Here is a 17,675-nt window from a genome sequence, read left to right on the forward strand (position 1 = left end):
TGCCAGCCTTGCAGTGGGGGAGAGCTGCTGGAACTTGAAAGTGAATAAACTGTAAGCAGATAATAACAGTACCACATAGGCTGCAGGTAATATTCTAATAGTTGAAAACATTTTTAATATATTTTGACCTATGGCTTATGGAAGGACTCATGGAATGAGGGCCTTGATACAGGATACAGGATTTTTAAAGGGAGAGGGTAGAACCTCACAGAGAACTGGGGATGAAGGGAAGCGTGGAGTACAGTAATAGTGCTAAGAGGAGCACCTTGCATGGAATTTGAAAGTACAGTATGTGTTTAAAAAATAGTCAGTGATGTGCTGTGTTTTTGGAACATAATGTATTTGGGAAAGGGAGGGAGAGGCAGAAAACATGGCCAGGTAGAGAGGTTCATTGCTACCAGGCTGAGGCCTCAGCAGTTTGGACTTTTTATGGAAGCAAAAAGAAGCCATTGAAAGTTTGTGAGCAAAGATCTGATTGCAAATTTGTGCAGAATTCTGTGGCATAATTCCTTTTAGGATGTTGGAGAAGTAAAAACTTGGCCTAAGGCAACCAATTTCCTCTTTGCTTGAAATGCCCGACTTGAAAGACATATGTCAAATGAAACTGAAAACTGTCGAACATCTCACACCGCCAGGAGTTTGCTCTTTAATGTGTGGGATTTTGGTAAATGTATAATATTTGCATGTTTCCAGTGTTGTCATAGAAGCAAATGACATGTTATTGAGAAAGCAGATCTCCTCTGGTGTTTCCTGGCTAGTACAGGATGTGCTTCCATTTACAGAACTGCATGTCTGGAGCCCTAACCAGGGTGCACGTACACCTTCCAGAGTTGAAATGATTGGAGGTGAGAGGTGGCCACCATCTCCAGCAGCAATGGTTCTTTTCAACCTTTGGCAACAGTGCCCACAAAAGGAAAGTAAATCAGAGAGGCTAAAATCAAAAGCAGCTCATTTTCACTAACAACTGCATTTGCATTTATGTATTCCGAATTCATATGTACTGCAAGTGGCAACTTGTGTTCGTTTTCTTTGGGTCATTAAAATGTGCTCATCGGAGCCATAAACAAAGCCAGCCATGCCCAGATATCAACTAGAACAACTCGATTAGCGATAATTGCATCACAGTTGTCCAGGAGCATTTTAGAGGCTCATTTGATTACGGTTACTAAAGATAATCCTGGCAGGAGGGTGTTGGACAAGTGGTTCTTCGTGGTTTCCACCCTCAGACCGATGTGAAGGGGAAGGATGCTGCTGTACAACTGTTCTCCCTCAAAAGCGTTTCAACACCGCAGGTAAATTGGTGGGGAGAATAGAGTAATATTTTAATGGTAGTAAAAAAATGTTAATGTAATTTGGTTAAGGCTTATGGATATATTCACAGAATCAGGGCCTTGATACAAGATACAGGATTCTGACAGGGAGAAGTAGGACCGTTAGAGTACTAGGAAATGAGGGAAAAGGTAGAGTAATAATGCTAAAAAGAGCAAATGGCATGACATTTGAAAGGCTAGCGTAAAATGAACAATCATATGTTGAGAAAATGTATTGTTATTGTCTGATTTTAAGCGTGAACTCTTTAAACTTTAAGGAACTGGTCTTACCAATCACAGTCCCATGGATTATATTTTGAGAGCCACTTCTCGGGTAATTAATAAATGCAAACAAAATTGAAGGATGCTAACAAGGCAAGGAGAGGTGAAAGAATAGGTAAGAGATGGTTCAGAAAGTGCCAGCCCAAAGAGTCTCGGTGTGTGGTGGTGCTTCTTGCAAGTGAGCCATCTTGAATCTTGAATTTCAGAGACTTGGCTGGAAGTGCTTTATCTTAGAGTCCCTCAAGTTCAAATCCAAAACACAAACACATGTTCTTTCTCTACAATCACTGAACCCTTCAATGTTGTGCACATAGTAGGTGCTCAAAGATCGCTTGCTGAACAAATTCTCAGAGATAGTTCAACTTTACACATATAAGTGACTCTGAACCTGAATGAAGACATCTCCACGCCTGTGTAGGGTACCTGCCCTGTTTCCAAAACAGGCAAACGCTGAATGCTGACAAAGATTCTCTTTTTGTTGATTTGTTCATAGTTTTCCCTTTTCTGAATGTTAGTTTGTTTTCCCCTGCTGAATTGATTGCAAAGGTAACATAAGAACTTTGTTTCCCCGGGGCTATCTTCATTCTTCCAAATGGAGCTGGGAAATACTGTTATTAGTTTTAACAATACTTGAAAGAATTTCTCCCTAATATATTGCTTCTAGGGGGCACTGGGGAATTCTTAAGCCTGGGTAACCAACATGAGAGATCCAGAAAGAATCAAGTATAATGAGACTGTCTGGAAGAGTTTGTTCTTTTGAGCAAACTAGCCCATCGAAGGAGTATAGCAGCTTAGGCATAGTTTGAACAACCATCTTAGAGGAGTTAGTTTACCTCTCTAAGTGCCTAAGTTTCCTCATCTATAACACAGGGGTAATGAAGAGTGTTATGAGGATTTCAGCTTCCATGAGCTGTGACACATAACATGTGGAAGAGAGCCTAGCATGTAGTAAGTTCTCAATTAATTCTAGCTTTCATTATTTTTATTCGCATTGTTTTTTTTCTGAACTTGTAAAATAAATTTGTACAATAGCCTTCTGCTTTCCTTGGGGATTTAGAAATAAGACCCACCACTTATTGATTATTGTATTGTGTTCTGGTTACTTGGCACGTATCTAATTTGATCCTCACAAGAATCCTTTCAGAAAGGTACTAGAAATCGAGGATCAGAGAAATTAAATAACTTGGCCACACATAATAAGGAACGAAGCAGGGATGTGAGCTGAGGGCAGAATGATTTCTAAAGCCCAATTTCCCACTACGGTGCTACTTCTCTAAGACGCTAAGGAAACTGCTTTGTATCCCAACATGAAACTGAACTCAGTTAAAAATAAACACACGGCCAAAGACTTAGCTCTCATAGGGTAGATTGCTTGGTGCCTCTCAGAGAATTTCAGCTTAACACCCTGAGATTAGTCAGCCTTGCGTCTCTGATCCATGGAGCTTTGTTTAATTCAAGTCACATGTGGGCATTTTCGCTCCAATTATAACGTCAGTTCTAAATCTGTTGGTATGTCATAAAGGCACAAGTTCAAATCCAGGAAAGAACTTGAGCTGCCGCTGTTCCCCAAGCAGAAACATCCTTGGAAGCTTATCTGAACAGAAGGCCCATCTGAAACCTTGGAGGTTTGCCCGGCCCCGGTTTCCTGTCTAACTGAAAGCAGAGAGGCCCAGAAACATAGCCAAGAGGTTTGCACTCATGGGATCCTAAATTTGAGGATTTGGACCAGTAAGGCCAAATGCAGCCTGCAGCCAGGGCTTGGCCAGCATTACCGCTCCAATGGGCCCAACAGTACAAGAGAGAACGTATAAGATAAGTGTTATAGATGAAATAACAGTATAATGAGGCAAACCAGCCTCCCAACTGGCAAAGAAGAGGAGACAGATTCCCTAGATCATTTTTATAGATTATTCTGCTGTTTTTGGCATCCAGACAATATCCTCTGCTATCTGTGATAATTCTGGGAGCTAACATAAACACTTGCCGTGTTTGTGATACTATTATATATGTATAAGCACCTTACACATTATTACAACGAAGGTGGCCGAAAGGCTAGTGTGCAGCTTCGGGGTCTCCACAGAAGGCGTCGTTTTGGCAGAATCTTAGCTAGAAAGGATCCACCTCCATTTTGAGAGCTGCACCACTTCACCTGGCTACACCATTTTCTATACCCCAGCACGAGGTCACCTTGAGTCAAGATGCTTTGTCGTCAATGGCGTGGCCGTACTACAGAAATGACCCCATCACCTAGTTTGGGAAGCAGCACCCCTGATGCATCCAAGGCCCTTCAGCAGATACTTCTAGCTACCTCTCAGTGATGCTTCCTGCCCTGGCTACACTTGAACCCCATAATCAAACTATATCGCTCACCTGTGAACACCCTCCCTTTGCTTAGAGCAGACAGGGCAACGTTTGTGAAAAGAAAGGGGAACTAGCTCTTCATGTGTTATTTTCTTGGGAGGGAGAAAGCTTTCCTAGATACCCACGGGACACTTCACATCTCCTTGGCCAGACTTTGGTAACATACCCCTTTCTAAATCCAACCTTCACAGGGATGTGGCGTCATGAGTATCGTAGACTCCCTGGGGTCTTTCCCTAGAGCCATGAATGGGGAGGACTTCCCTCGAATCATGTCAGCAGAGGTAGACACCGGAATAAATGAAGGGTAGGAAGAGAGTGTGTAACAGCCATTAGTGTCCTATGCAGGCGTCCACGTTTCACAGCCGTGACTGTCCTTCTCACCTCTGCCCCAGGTGAAGTCTTCCATTCCCTCTAGTATCACCACTCCAGAACTGGGCTCTGCTGTTCCCAAGGAAAAAAAAAAAAAATCTGTCCCTCTTTCTGTTTCCATGCCACTCTGTACCTACCTCTAATATAGCACTTATGTCTATTTTTTTTAATAGCTTTTTTGTACACATAGCTCTCCCGGCTAGACTGTGAGTTCTCTGATCATACAGGCCATGTGTTATTAAGTTTTATGTTTCTAGCACCTAGCATAATGTATGAGATAAAACAAGTGCTCAGTAAACATTGGGTTGAAATGATTCCTGAATTTCTTTTATGAAAGTCTATTTCATCATTACCTAGAATGGGGGGAGGGGTAGTGCGGGTTTGGTTTAGAAAGCAGGAGAGAAAGGAGGATGATTGTAGTTGGCTTGTTTTATTAAAATGAATATTTAACTCGCCTGATTCAAAAGTGGGATGTAAAGGAGCCAGGGGTGCTGGTGTGATGTGCTCTGCTTACTGTCACCATTCCTATACTCCCCACAGCGCACAGGACAAGGTGGGAGGCAGTGATTCTGACCTCAGCCGTCTGTGCTTAAATTCAAAGGCAGACATATTTCCCAACTTGCCCGAGGCGCTGGCAGGGAAAGCTCGGATCCCCAAACTCAGGTCATTCTAGGCAGCAATAACCAGCTGGGCTTTCAGCAACTTGGATGGAGCCATCTGTTTTCCCAGCCCACAGAAAAATATGCACAAGAAGGGTGCAAATCAGCAAATCTACAGCTTCCAGGGGACCCAGCTGGGATGTGCCCTTCCTTTGGGGACCCCTGAAAGGTAAATTTAGCGTTGGAAGACAGAGGGCCAGCAGCAAGTCTGAAGAGCTAAGCAAATCCAGTCTCTGTTGGCTCTTTTCTGCCTTTGCCTAGAATAGAGCCCATCTGGCTCCCCAGCCACATGGCCACTTGCTTGTTTGAGTGACGCCACAGAGCACGCTGAGCGCCCGGAAAATTACCAGCGGCCTCACACCGTTCCCACCAGGCCAGGAACTGGCCACATAGGAACTCCCTTCTCTGACACTCCCGGGTCCTCTGACTGCCTGGTCAACTCTCGCCTTCTCACATAACGAGCCTGGTGAGCCCAGGTGGCCGGGAACACAGGGGCTTTTTGTGTCCTGGTCTTAGAGAAGAGAGCCCCTTGGCTTTTCCCACAGACCCCCTCCCCTTCCGTGGCTGCAGCTTCTCCTTCCCTACCACGTCACATCACAGACGGAGATTTACAGTTGTCTTGGCTCTCCAGAGGAGACAGAGGACAGTGGAGTCCACATGAAAAACAGAACAAAAAGGGGGTGCTGTTAGCCAGCCACCCAGGTGCAGACGGCTTTTGGCAGCCCAGGATCCAGCGGTGATTTAGAGGGGTCTGTCTCAAAGTCATTACAGTTAATTGTCACAGAGCTACGGACTCATCAGTGGGCAAAGTGCCAGCTCAAAATCCCCAAGACATTTTAGATGGATTAATAAACAAAGTGGCATGCATGTAAGGCAGCTGATTCTCTGTAAAGAATGCTCTCTTTATTCTCCACTCCTGGATCCAGGGCCTATTGTCCACGTCTTGGAAGGCATTTGCCCAGCAGGACTCTTGGTCAGAGGAAATGATTGTATTCCTTGTTTATCATCTGGCAACACAAACACTTTCACCCAAACGCCTGGGACTAGTGCGTTTTTCACGGCTCCTGAGTCATCTCAGAAAGCTGCCTTTCAACCCGGTCATCTTCTTGACTCAGTGGCATTCACTGTGAAACCAAAATTCTGCTTAGAAACACTGATGCATCTTAACGACGATGGTAAGAATGGCATCACCACGGGCTATGTATAGAAAGCCTGCACAGAACTGGGAGCCAGAGCAGTAGCTTAATTGACATACACAGAATCAGGGGATCTGTTCGTTAGAGCTGGTACTGAGGAAAGGAAGGCAGGTCTGGGCTTTGAACATAACTTCCTCTTTCAGTTTTTTTTCTTTGATTTTTATGCTTAGGGCTCTATCATTACTGCCGAGAAGCACGAATTGTCTCAGAAAGCATATTGTTCTTTGATGTACAGTAGCCTCACCCTACCCCACAAACCCTGCAAGTCTAGTGTAGATGGAGAGAGTTGTATATCTGCCAAAATCCTCTCTATCACAAATCACCGGTGCCTGGCTTCGTCTCTCCTTGCTGCTTGTGACTTTCCGTTTCCTCTAAGCCTTCTCTACTCTACACAGCCCCAAGAAGTACATGTTAATGAAACACAAAGAGTTTGACTTTATAAATGAAGAGGAAAATGCATTCTCTATAAAAGCAGAAACTAAAAGTGAACTAATATCTGTGTGGGAAAAAGAAAAGCTTGTCTGAGCTATTTAAGAGTAATGATATAATTACCATGTTACTACTTGAAGATATTCTTACTTTGCTCTTCAGTGCTATTTCCTGTTTAAATTTCTCAGCATGACTAAAGAATCTATCAGACTGAGTCCAAGCTTTCAGTACTTAAAATTGCATGAAAATAATGCAGAAAATAAGTGGGTAGCATTAACTTGCTCCCAACACATAAACAGGTCAGGCAAAATCTCTGCGGAATAATACTTCATAGCAGGGGTTGGCAATCTTTTTCTATAGAGGGCCAGAGAGTAAATATTGTATGTTTTGTGGGCCATGCAGGCTCTGTTTCAACTATTCAGCTCTGTCCTTGCATCACAAAAGCAGCCATAGCCAATACGTAAACGAATGAGTGTGTCTGTGTTCCAATAAAACTTTATTTATAAAAACAGAGTTCAGAACAGATTTGGCTCATAGGTTATCTCCAGCCGACCCCTGCTTTGTAGTAAAGCCCTAATAAATTTTCTTGTTTGGCTAAACAGTGAATGGGAGCTTGCAAAACAAAAGTCATTTTGAGGGATGATACATCCCCTCATGGCAGCAAGCACAAAAACTGGGTTTTTTTCGTTTATATTCTAACAATAACTGGCAATTTAACAATTATTTTCTGCTTACAAAGTATTTATTATCTACTTGAACTACAAATTCTGTGAGACGATACCGTAATGCATATTATTTATGATCTCAGATTTCAGGAATAGCAGGTAAGTTATCCAGTCCAACCATCTTACTGAAAGCAACTGAAAATGCTGGCTGTAATACAAAAAGCATCTGTCTAAAAGTACTCCAGAGCTAACAAGGTAGAAAGAAACCACCAGACCTAAATGTAGGGAAAACATTAAGCACAGAAGCAACTTTTACCGTGATAATGTTTGCTGATCCTGGCAAAACGGAACTTTCATTTTGATGATTTCATAGTGGTCAGAACAGAAATCAAAGTCTAGGGCCCGTATAAGCCAGAAAGACTACGACAGAATCATCCCCACAATAAACTTGAACCTCGAAAGAATAACCCTTGGGGTCAAAGAGAGCCAGAAGGGAAGCAGCCTTCCTGCGAATGAGCAGGTGGATTTCATATCCCCAGGAGGAGCAAGGACCCTCAAACCTTGAACTTTGTTTAAGGCGTTGGTCCTTCTAGACGTCTTTCAGAAGCAAACATAACTCCTCTCTGGAGAGAGGTACACATGATTCATCCTGGGCCTCAAATTCCTCCTACAAATGATTTCCCAAGCACAGGGACCTGGAATATAGTCAAGAAAATTAAGCACACAATTAAACAAAGCACCATGATGTCAACTAAAACCGATTTGCAAATACATTAGCTGTTAGAATGATCAGCTACAGGTGATAGAGTTAGATGTTACTATTTTTAAAGGGGCAAAAGGGCAGGCTTGTTGGCCGACAACCACAAAAATGACAGCATCGCTGTTGTTTTTCTTTAAAGAACCAACAGGACTTCTCAAAAGGGAAAATGAAACAACCCAAAATTAAAAACTTAGTAGAAGTTTTTTTTTTTTTTAAATTCAAGTTTATTGGGGTGACAATGGTTAGTAAAGTTGCACAGGTTTCAGATGTACAATTCTGTAATACCCCAAAAATCTGTAAACATTTATCCGTAAAGATATATGTGCTCCGATGTTCATTGCAGCTTTATTTACGGTGGCCAAGACATGGAAACCACCAAAATGTCCTTCGATAGATGGTTGGATAAAGAAGATGTGGTATATATACACAATGGAATACTACTCTGCCACAAGGAAAGATGTAATAGTGTCATTTGCGACAACATGGATGGATCTGGAGCAGAAGTTTTTAATAGCAGATGAGACACATCAGAAGAGAGAATACGGTATTAGTAGCCCCAATGGAAAAGAGGTGTCCAATGTCCCACTATTAGCAAGTGACCCAAAAAATAAGTTTATATCTTTGGACCTAAAATCCCCCAGACTTTTCAATACATGGCCAACTCTGTGGTAATACGTGTTTACATTGCTAAGAGAGAGAGCAAAACTTACCTCCTTCTCTTCGCTGCATTAAACTGATAATTTTCAATCCACTTTTGGAGCCACATTCTGTCTCCTAACAAACTCCCCATCAGGCCACCAGGACATTGCTGTCTGTGTCCTCCTATCGAGTCATTTTGGTCTTCGGGCCAAATCCACTTGATCTGCTACAGTGGAATTCAAGTTCTTCTTACCTTTCATTTCAGTTTGTTCTAGATAACGAAATGAAAAAAAGAAAGCCTGCTGTGGCTCAAAGGGCCCTTGTGTGTAATAACCAAGCATGAACAACATTGAGACTAGAGGGGGAGAAAATTGGGAAAGAAGTGTTCATAACAATATTTCTTTATCTAAAATTATTTAAAAATCAATACATGAGAATAATATTAGTTCCACTAGTTTTACAGATCAGAGAGAGGGCTACGTAATCATGTTCCTCAAACAGCTCTGGACACTATCCTTACTCTGATGCTCTTTTTAGTTCCCAAGGTCCCCTAACACTTTGTGTAACTAACTTCACTGGGACTGAGCTCTGCGCAGATACCTTCAGAAGGACTCTGAAGACTTAACCAATTCAATTGGTTGTTTTTTATGGCTTCCTGTAATAGATTAGAGTGCAATTGGCACCCCATCCTAATTTGTGTTATGGTCTTCATGAATTTTCATTCTCTCTATATTTTTATCCCCACAAGACCATCAATATACATTACATTTACCATCTACTCTTTCTATTTCTCTGCATTCCTTCTTGGATGTCTGGGATAATGCTCCTCCAGTCTGAACAGTTCCCTTTAGCATTTCTCTTGATGCGGATTTCCTGGTGATGAATTCTCTGTTTTTGTTTGTCTAGAAAAATGTTGATTTCACTTTCGTATTTGAAGGATATTTTCACTGCATAAACAATTCCACGTTGGTGTTTTTGATTGGGGTTTTTCTTTCTTTTGGCATTGCAAACTTATCATTGCATTGCCTTCTGGCTTTTGTTCCTCTTTTGAGAAAATAGCTATCAGTCTGATTGATGCTCCTTTTAAAGCAATGTGTCTATTTTCTCTGGATGCTTTGGAGATTTAGGTTTGCAGAAATTTTACAATCATGAGCCTACTGTGGTTTCCTTTGTAATTATTCCGCTTGACATTTGCAGCACGTTGATAGCTTTCATCAGTTTTGGAAAAAAAATCTCAGCGATTATCTTTTCAAATAGTGCTTCTGCTCTATATCATCTCTCTTCACCCCTTCTGTGGCTCCAATTAAATGTATGTTGGATCTTTTCTCCATGTCCCATGTATCTCTTACGTGACTGTCTGCATTCTTCATCCTTTTGTCCCCTGTACTTCAGTCTGGGGGCAATTATTTCAACTGACTTATCATCTAGTCAACAAGGCCTCTTTTTTGTTATGTCCAATATGCAGTTAACCTCTCTATTGAGATCCTATTTTCAGATATTACATTCTTCAGTTATACAAGTTCCATTTTATGCTTTTGTAGACTTCAGTTCTCTGGTGAAATTCTCCCTCTTGACATCTATTTTTCTTGAATATATTAATCCGTTTTTGAAAAAAATCCATGCCTCAGACTTTTAATAGCTAGGATAACTGTGGGTCTGTTTCTATTGTAAGTTTTTGTTTTAAATTCTTGGTATGTTGAGTAATACTTTGTTGACTACCCGATATTGTCTACGAAAAATTGTAGCTGTTCAGTATGATGTCGTCTTTCTCCAGAAGAAATTTATCCTATCCACTGACGTACCGCTACAGTAAACCAGAGACTGGGCTGATTCAGGAGACTTGTAATCTTGGTAAGGCTTTGTACACCTCTGCCATGTCAACTGAGAGCCTAAGGGATCTATTAGAGCTCCTCCTTTGCAGATCCTGAGCTCCAGTTTTTATCTCTTCACCCTCATGAGACCGCCCCACACTCCTTTTGGCTTTTCACCTGCTTTCTGCTTGACTTTTAGCCTCCTGTCTGTATACCTTAAGAGTTTAACAAATGACTCTAGATGAAAACCAGACTATCCTCCATACCTCTCTTCTCTCTTCCCCTCAAGTTTTATCTCCATGGGCACTCCTGAACTCCAATTTGTGTCTCCCTAGCTGTGTGAGACTGCTCAAAGCTCTGGTGGGTTCTCTGCCTCTTAGCATCCACCTTCTGCACAATTCTTAGCTTTTCCTTTCATGCCCCAAATTGGCAAATTCCCTGAATTGGCACAGAGAATATTGGACTCACCTTAATGGAGTTTATTTCTTCTGGGATCTTGACCCCTCACGTCCTGGATACTTTGGCTGTTCTTTGATATCTTATAAAAATGTGTATTTTGTGTTTTCTTTTTGAATTTTCTGTGTTTTCAACAGGAGACTCAGTCTGCTGTGAAATAATGTCATTATAATCAGGAGTAGGACAAGCTTCCTATAATAGAAACATGAAATTTTTATCTCTCTGCTTCCATCTTTCTTCTTTTGTCAGGTACAAGAAAATTTGTCTCTCAATCCCTTCTCACACATGTGAGAATCTTCTTCTAATGCCACTTAAATGTCTCATCGCTTCATTATTTTAAGGTTAAGCCTACCTAGTTCATGCTTCTGAATATACCCAGACCTTCAAGTAAAAGAATGTGACTGTCACATATTTCCTGAGGTGTGGGTTTCTTGTCTAATGTCTGTGAAGACATGTTTCCTTAATGTGTGTTTTCAAGCTTCAAGTTAATCTCTGCTAATTTCTAAATTTCTCTAATTTACTAAGGTTCTTCCTGTTGTTCAAGATGAAGTTTCCTTCTTTATTCATAAACATTTATTTGTGCCCAATAATTTCTTGGTCCTTTCCTTTTTGAGCCTATGTTTCCATCATAAAATGCCTCAAAATCAGGAAAACATGAGAAAATCCTATGAAAATCTGTTCATATACCTATTGCTATCCTTTCTTTTCTCTTATGACTCCTTTAAAAAATATTTTTTAACTATATTTAGAATTCATCCAATGAGGCCTATTTATTAAAATCCCATTAGGCATTATTAAATCAATTAACATATATCATTCAGTAGACATTGGATTGAGCCTAATTTAAAATGCATATGTTGGAGCCATAATGGATCACCCATGTTGTCAGATATGGTGGTTCTTCATCTGTTGCTGATAATGATGAAACTGTTCTTTGAAAAGTAAAAGCCATCTGCAGCTGCTTTGAAAGTCAACTGACATTTTCTTAATTAGCGTTTATTTACAGTAGTTGAATAACAATATCAAACTACAATAAGGAATGAGCAGTTAACATTAAAAAAAAAAGCTGGTGACATTAAGTTTCATCATTTGGTATCTAGTTAAAAACACGAATTCTTTCAGGGATGTAGAGAGGGATTCATTGAAGTCTGTTTAAATGTAAAATAAACTAGAGAAGGGAATGCAAGATCTGAGAGGGGTGGGGTTAAGGTGTGGCTCTCCCACTGGTCTTAGAATGAAGCAGATAAGCAAACCACTAGTTGAGTAGCCAGTTAAGCAAAAGGGGAGGTTAAGAAGTAGATGAAATTATTTCCTTATTTAGTGGCTTTTTAATACATGCCAAATCATCACTGGAATTTTGGCGGTCAGCAGATTCCAAATGACTTGATCAAATTAAGATGTCACGTTCAACTCAGGTCCTGAACTAATTAACATCGTCCTCTGGACATGGAGACATGGAGTGAGGGGAAAAGAGAGGCCTGATTTTATCAGGAACGTTTTGTTACATTCGAATTAGACATCAGGAAAAAAAGACTACACGCAGTTTTGATTTCTTGCTTGCTTTCTTCCCTTCCTATGACTCCTAGGAAATGGGAATGTCAAAACTGAAAGTCACTAAGGTACTTTCATAAACAAGCCAGTGGTATGTTACCAGATTTCCAGTTAATCTTACATGCTATCAGTAAACAAATAAATCACGATTTCGCCATAAGCCAGAGAGAAGCACAGTTGCCACCTCTGTATTTATCCCTATATTTGTCACCGATGCTAAACGTTTGTTGACAAAGGAAAAAGAACAAATACTGCTATTTGTCTTTTAGGAATGTGAACGCTGTTTCTAACACAAAGGTCTTATGTGTCTAAACTTCCATATTGATAAGCAGGGAAAACACTGCTTCTTCTTTCATAAAAATGCAGGCAAGCTGGCTTTGCCTCACACTTACAATACTCTGACATTAGTTTCTTCCAGGAGGGCGATAAAGCAAAACACATTGCCAGAAAACAGCTAACGATTTCCATGATTGTAAGCATGCGAACAGCTATGCGTTTGTGGAACTACGTAGATATCCATTTTCTGACATCTCTACAGGTTTGGTGTGCGTTTTCCTACCCAGCCTCCCGGAGTAATCTCTGCTCCGTGAAGTCTGATGGGTAAGCAGAGATGTGAAAGACGGCCTGACAGGGCTGGGTAGAATCTGCAATTCTGCCTATCTCAGTGCTCAGATACAAAGTAGATAATACAGACATAGAACGTATTAACAGAAATCAAATGCTCCAACTTTCATTCTCCAGCTCACGCTGGCCAAGTGACACTGATGGACCGGCAATGACCGGAAATCAAAACTAGTTTTTAAAACCTCCCTCGTTTACTGAAAAGCGACTGGTGAAAGACTTTTAAAGGCCAGTTGCTCAAAGTTTCCACTCCACTGATGCCAATAATTGTAGTTTAAATTAAGGGGTGGCTTTATAGTTGAATTATTAATCTCTCTTTGAACAGATGTGTTCTGAATCTGCCCACTACTCGTTGGATCTTTGGATCAAGTCGAGTGATCTGTTTCCCCAGCTGTGCATGTGGAATGCTAGTAAATAAAATACGTGTGCTATCAAGTATTTCTCTTATAAATACAATTAGTGAATACCCACCAGTTTTCCTAAAGATTTTAGATGGGCACATTTTAAAAAGAACCAACCTAACGTGCGAGATGATAGCAAAGCATGATCTCATTTTGTGCACGAAGTCTCCATTTGCTGTTAAAATTCTTCCAGTTGCCCTTTTGCTTCAAAGCATGGGAAGTTGTACATGTTTTAATGAAACATTTCCCTTCTTACCACTAACTTTTACTTGAGATCTACCCCGAGCTTGCATACCCTTGTTCTGCTACACAGGAGACCGATTACTTGAAAAATAAATTCCCTTTTTCACGCTGAGTGATCAACCATTTCATATTAAATCGAAGCATGCAAAGCACGCTGACAAACAGCATCACCTTTACTGTAACTCAATCCGTCAACCATCTTGTAAATTAGCTATTATTACTCTCATTGTACATGTCAGCAACGGAGGTTTACAGGGGTTAAGAGAGTTCAAAGTGTCCCAATGAGAAAACAGTGCCGGTGCTCTTCCTGTCACAGGACAATGAACTCATTTCATTAAGACAATCGGGAATATAGTTGATATTGTTAAGGTGAAGGAGAAGGTGGTACCCTTATCCTTAAATTTTTAATTCAATTTTGAGTGATGCTGCCTTTTATTTGAATTGGTCCTCTTTTCCCTTAAAAATCAAAACTAATGCCAAACCCTCCATTATCATTAGAACATCCAGAAAAGGTTCCCATTGTTTAGTCGCCTGTTTCACCCTTTGCCACCTTAGGAATAAAGTAGGTATGTCTGCTATTAAGCTTCTTTTTTCTTTTCTTTTTATTAAATTTATTGGGGTGACAATGGTTAATAAAATTATATAGGTTTCAAGTGTACAATTCTATAATATAGTATTTTGTGTGTTTACCACCCAGAGTCTGTTCTCCTTCCATCACCATATATTTGACCCCCTTTGCCCTCTTCTACCTTCCTCCCTCCTTTTTACCCTCTTGTAACCACGAAAGCTCTTGTTTGTGTCTATGAGGTTTTTGTTTGTCTTGTTCATTTGTTGCTTTCAGTTTTATATCCCACATGACTGAAGTCATATGAGTTCTTGACTTTTTCTATCTGACTTATTTCGCTTAGTGTAATAATCTCAAGATCCATCATGTTGTCGCAAATGGCACTGTTTCATCTTTTCTTATGGCAGAATAGTATTCCGTTGTGTATATATGCACCACACCTTCTTTATGCAGTCATCTATCGAAGGACACTTTGGTTGTTTCCAGGTCTTGGCCACCGTGAATAATGCTGCAGTGAACGTAGGGGTATGTATATCTTTACACTTTTAAATTCAGAAATCAAAGGAGGTAAGAAACCAAAAATGACCTCTAGATGTTAACAGGAACTTCCTTATCCTGCTCATAGGTTATCCATCTCTCTCGTTTGGTTCGGGATCATTTCTTCTTGCTTTCTCTTCCCATAACTGAGCAATGTTGGCATTTTCTCAAACGTTCCTACATAGGGGCTTATGGTCTTCAGTGAAAACTAGCCCGTTAAAGAAAGCACAGTGTAGAAGAGCGTGTGGGCTTTGTCACAGACAGATGTGGCATCAGAGTCCTCATGTGACCCACCCCCATGCTGTAAGAATAAGCGTGAGTAATCTCTAAGCCTCCGTTTCCTGATGATGTTGGCCCTACAGAGTTTTTGCTGAACAAGATAACAGTAACATAATATCTGAGCAGGAACTTTTTTACAGTAAAAATTATTCTCTCTACTTCCCTGTGTTAGTTTATCTAGAGGCAGTTTATGTTCTATAAATCCATTTTCTCCATTGTTGCTCTTTTTGGCCTGGACAGATAATTTATCATTATTAATTTTAACTGTGGTAAAATACATATAATATAAAATTTACTATTTTAACAATTTTTAACTATACAGCTCAGTGATATTAAGTACGTTCACGTTGTTACACAATCTTCACCACCATCCATCTCCATGACTTTTTCATCTTCCCAACTGAAACTCTGTACCCATTAAATAACAACTCCCCATTCCCTCTTTCCTCAGCCACTGGCAACCACCACCCTACTTTCTGTCTCTATGACTTTGGCTACTCCAGGTACGTCATGTAAGTAGAATCATACAATATTTGCCCTTTTGTGACTGGCTTGTTTCACTCAGCATAATGTCCTCAGGATTCATCCATGTTGTCTCGTGTCAGGATTTCCTTCCTTTTCAAGGCTGAATAATATTCATTGAATGTATCTACCTCATTTTGCTTATATATTCACCTGAACAGATCATTTTGATTGTGTGGATGCTTGGGGAAAAAATGTAACTGAGACCATTTTCCTTCAAAAAGGACTTCTGCAGCTTATTCTGCTGGTTGTGTAGGTTGAGGAACAGAGGGGAAAACTTAGTGCTGGGTGTACCAAGCTTTGCTGTCCCCAGCACTTAACCCCTTCTCTTTTCTGGGATTTAGCACTTTCTCTTCACCATCTTTTCCTTCTTCTCTATTGGGGTATATCATTTAAATAGCAGTGGCCTCAACCAAACCCTAAACCTAAGCTTTCAGTCTGACATTAAGTTAGGCAATCACCCAGTGTGAGGAGAAGGTAAATAATACTTACTGTCAGTTTAGAAATCTTTCCTAAACAAAGCTTGGATTTTGATGGTTCAGAATTTTTATGCCTGTGAGACTAGGAAAGAATATGTTTCATTCATCTATTTCTTCTGTCTCCCTTCCCTTCTCCCTCTCTTCCTGTCTCTCTCTTGCCCCTCTTTCATTTCCCGCACTCATCATACTTTTTTTGCTGTCATGATATATTTGAGTCTCTGTTCTTTCCTTAAAATGAGTCTACAGAAACATAGTATTAACCTAACTAAATCATTTTCTATTTCAAAACTGTTCCTAGGAAAGTCTCCCTTTTTTGCTCATTTTGTTTTGTATCTCTAGGCTCCCAAATCTTAGGAGGAAAAGAAGAGTGAAACACTAGATACTACAGTACAATATTATGTAACTCAATGGGAATTTGAAATCATGGAAAATTTGGTACAAATACAGTCCATTTACACCCAACTTCCAGGCTGGTTCTTAAGACATACATCTTTTTGAAGAATTGTTCCAACCTCAAACCCGCTGTAGGTAAAAAGAGCACATGAAACATCCATCCTTTTTTTTAGAAAATGAAGAAATATAAATCAATCTTAGTTTCTTGCCTTCAGAACAGAATGAAAAATCACCATTGGATTGTGTGTTCTTCCCAACCTAGGCAGCTTTTTAATTCTCTCTGAAGAAAAGGGAATGAGGGGTTTTGATCAGAAGCTGTTTAAAGCCCAAGACCCCATGCAAACATTTTTATAACCAAACAGTCTCTGGAAATACTTCTACCATGAGGACTGGATGGTTTGGTGCCATAAAAAAGAATTGTAGAATTTTAAAGGTGGAAGGATCTTGGTTCAAATGTCTAAATGGATGCTTCTCTTCTAGGTGATAAAATGAAAGATGTAGCTGACAAAGAGTAGGGACAGTGGCTTTTGTGACTCATGATCATTGTAGGAGGCTGGAAATAAGATCAGTGTATTGGGAAGCGTAAAGGTGGAGGAAAGAAAGGGAGAAGGGGTGGAAGAAGGGAACAACAGAGAAACAGGGAGGGAGGGAGGAAGCAGGGAAGAAAGGACAGGAAGGGAAGTAGTATTTATTGCGTATATTTTTTTCCAATAGATATTGCCATTTTGATTAATTAAATTATCTCAGCAAACCACTAACAAAAATATTAATATTCCATGTTTAGAGTTGAGGACACTGAAGTTCAAAGAATGTAAACTCATATTTTTTAGCACCTTAGAGAAAAGGGGCATTGATAGGAGAGGCAGACTTCCTCTTGAAGGGGACGCAGTGAGAGAAAGGCAGAAAGGGTGTGTTTGGCAGACTCACACTTATTAAATGCTTTGATTCCAGTTCTATAATGAAGAGATTATAGCTACACCCACAAGTTACATAGACCCTGGATTAATATTGACAAAAGGAATTTCTTTATTTGTCAGATTTGGTGAAAGAAAAGATGATAGAATTTATAATGTTTTCCTTTCTAAAAGTTCTCTTATACTGCTAATGTCCCCTTCGATCCCTCACCAACTGTGGGACATAGTAGACT

The 17,675-nt window shown here is 40.3% G+C and overlaps 1 long non-coding RNA gene across 1 annotated transcript; it reads left to right on the forward strand.

Annotated features, from left to right (window-relative positions):
* Positions 1-1,227: 1,227 nt before the first annotated feature.
* Positions 1,228-7,119, forward strand: LOC141569322 (uncharacterized). Its single transcript, XR_012492838.2, has 2 exons — positions 1,228-1,292; positions 4,863-7,119. It is a non-coding gene; the product is annotated as an uncharacterized LOC141569322 (long non-coding RNA).
* The last annotated feature ends 10,556 nt before the right edge of the window (positions 7,120-17,675 follow it).

The sequence above is a fragment of the Rhinolophus sinicus genome, chromosome 11, assembly GCF_057876585.1.
Source record: "Rhinolophus sinicus isolate RSI-liver-muscle chromosome 11, RSI-T2T, whole genome shotgun sequence".
Lineage (NCBI taxonomy): Eukaryota > Metazoa > Chordata > Mammalia > Chiroptera > Rhinolophidae > Rhinolophus > Rhinolophus sinicus.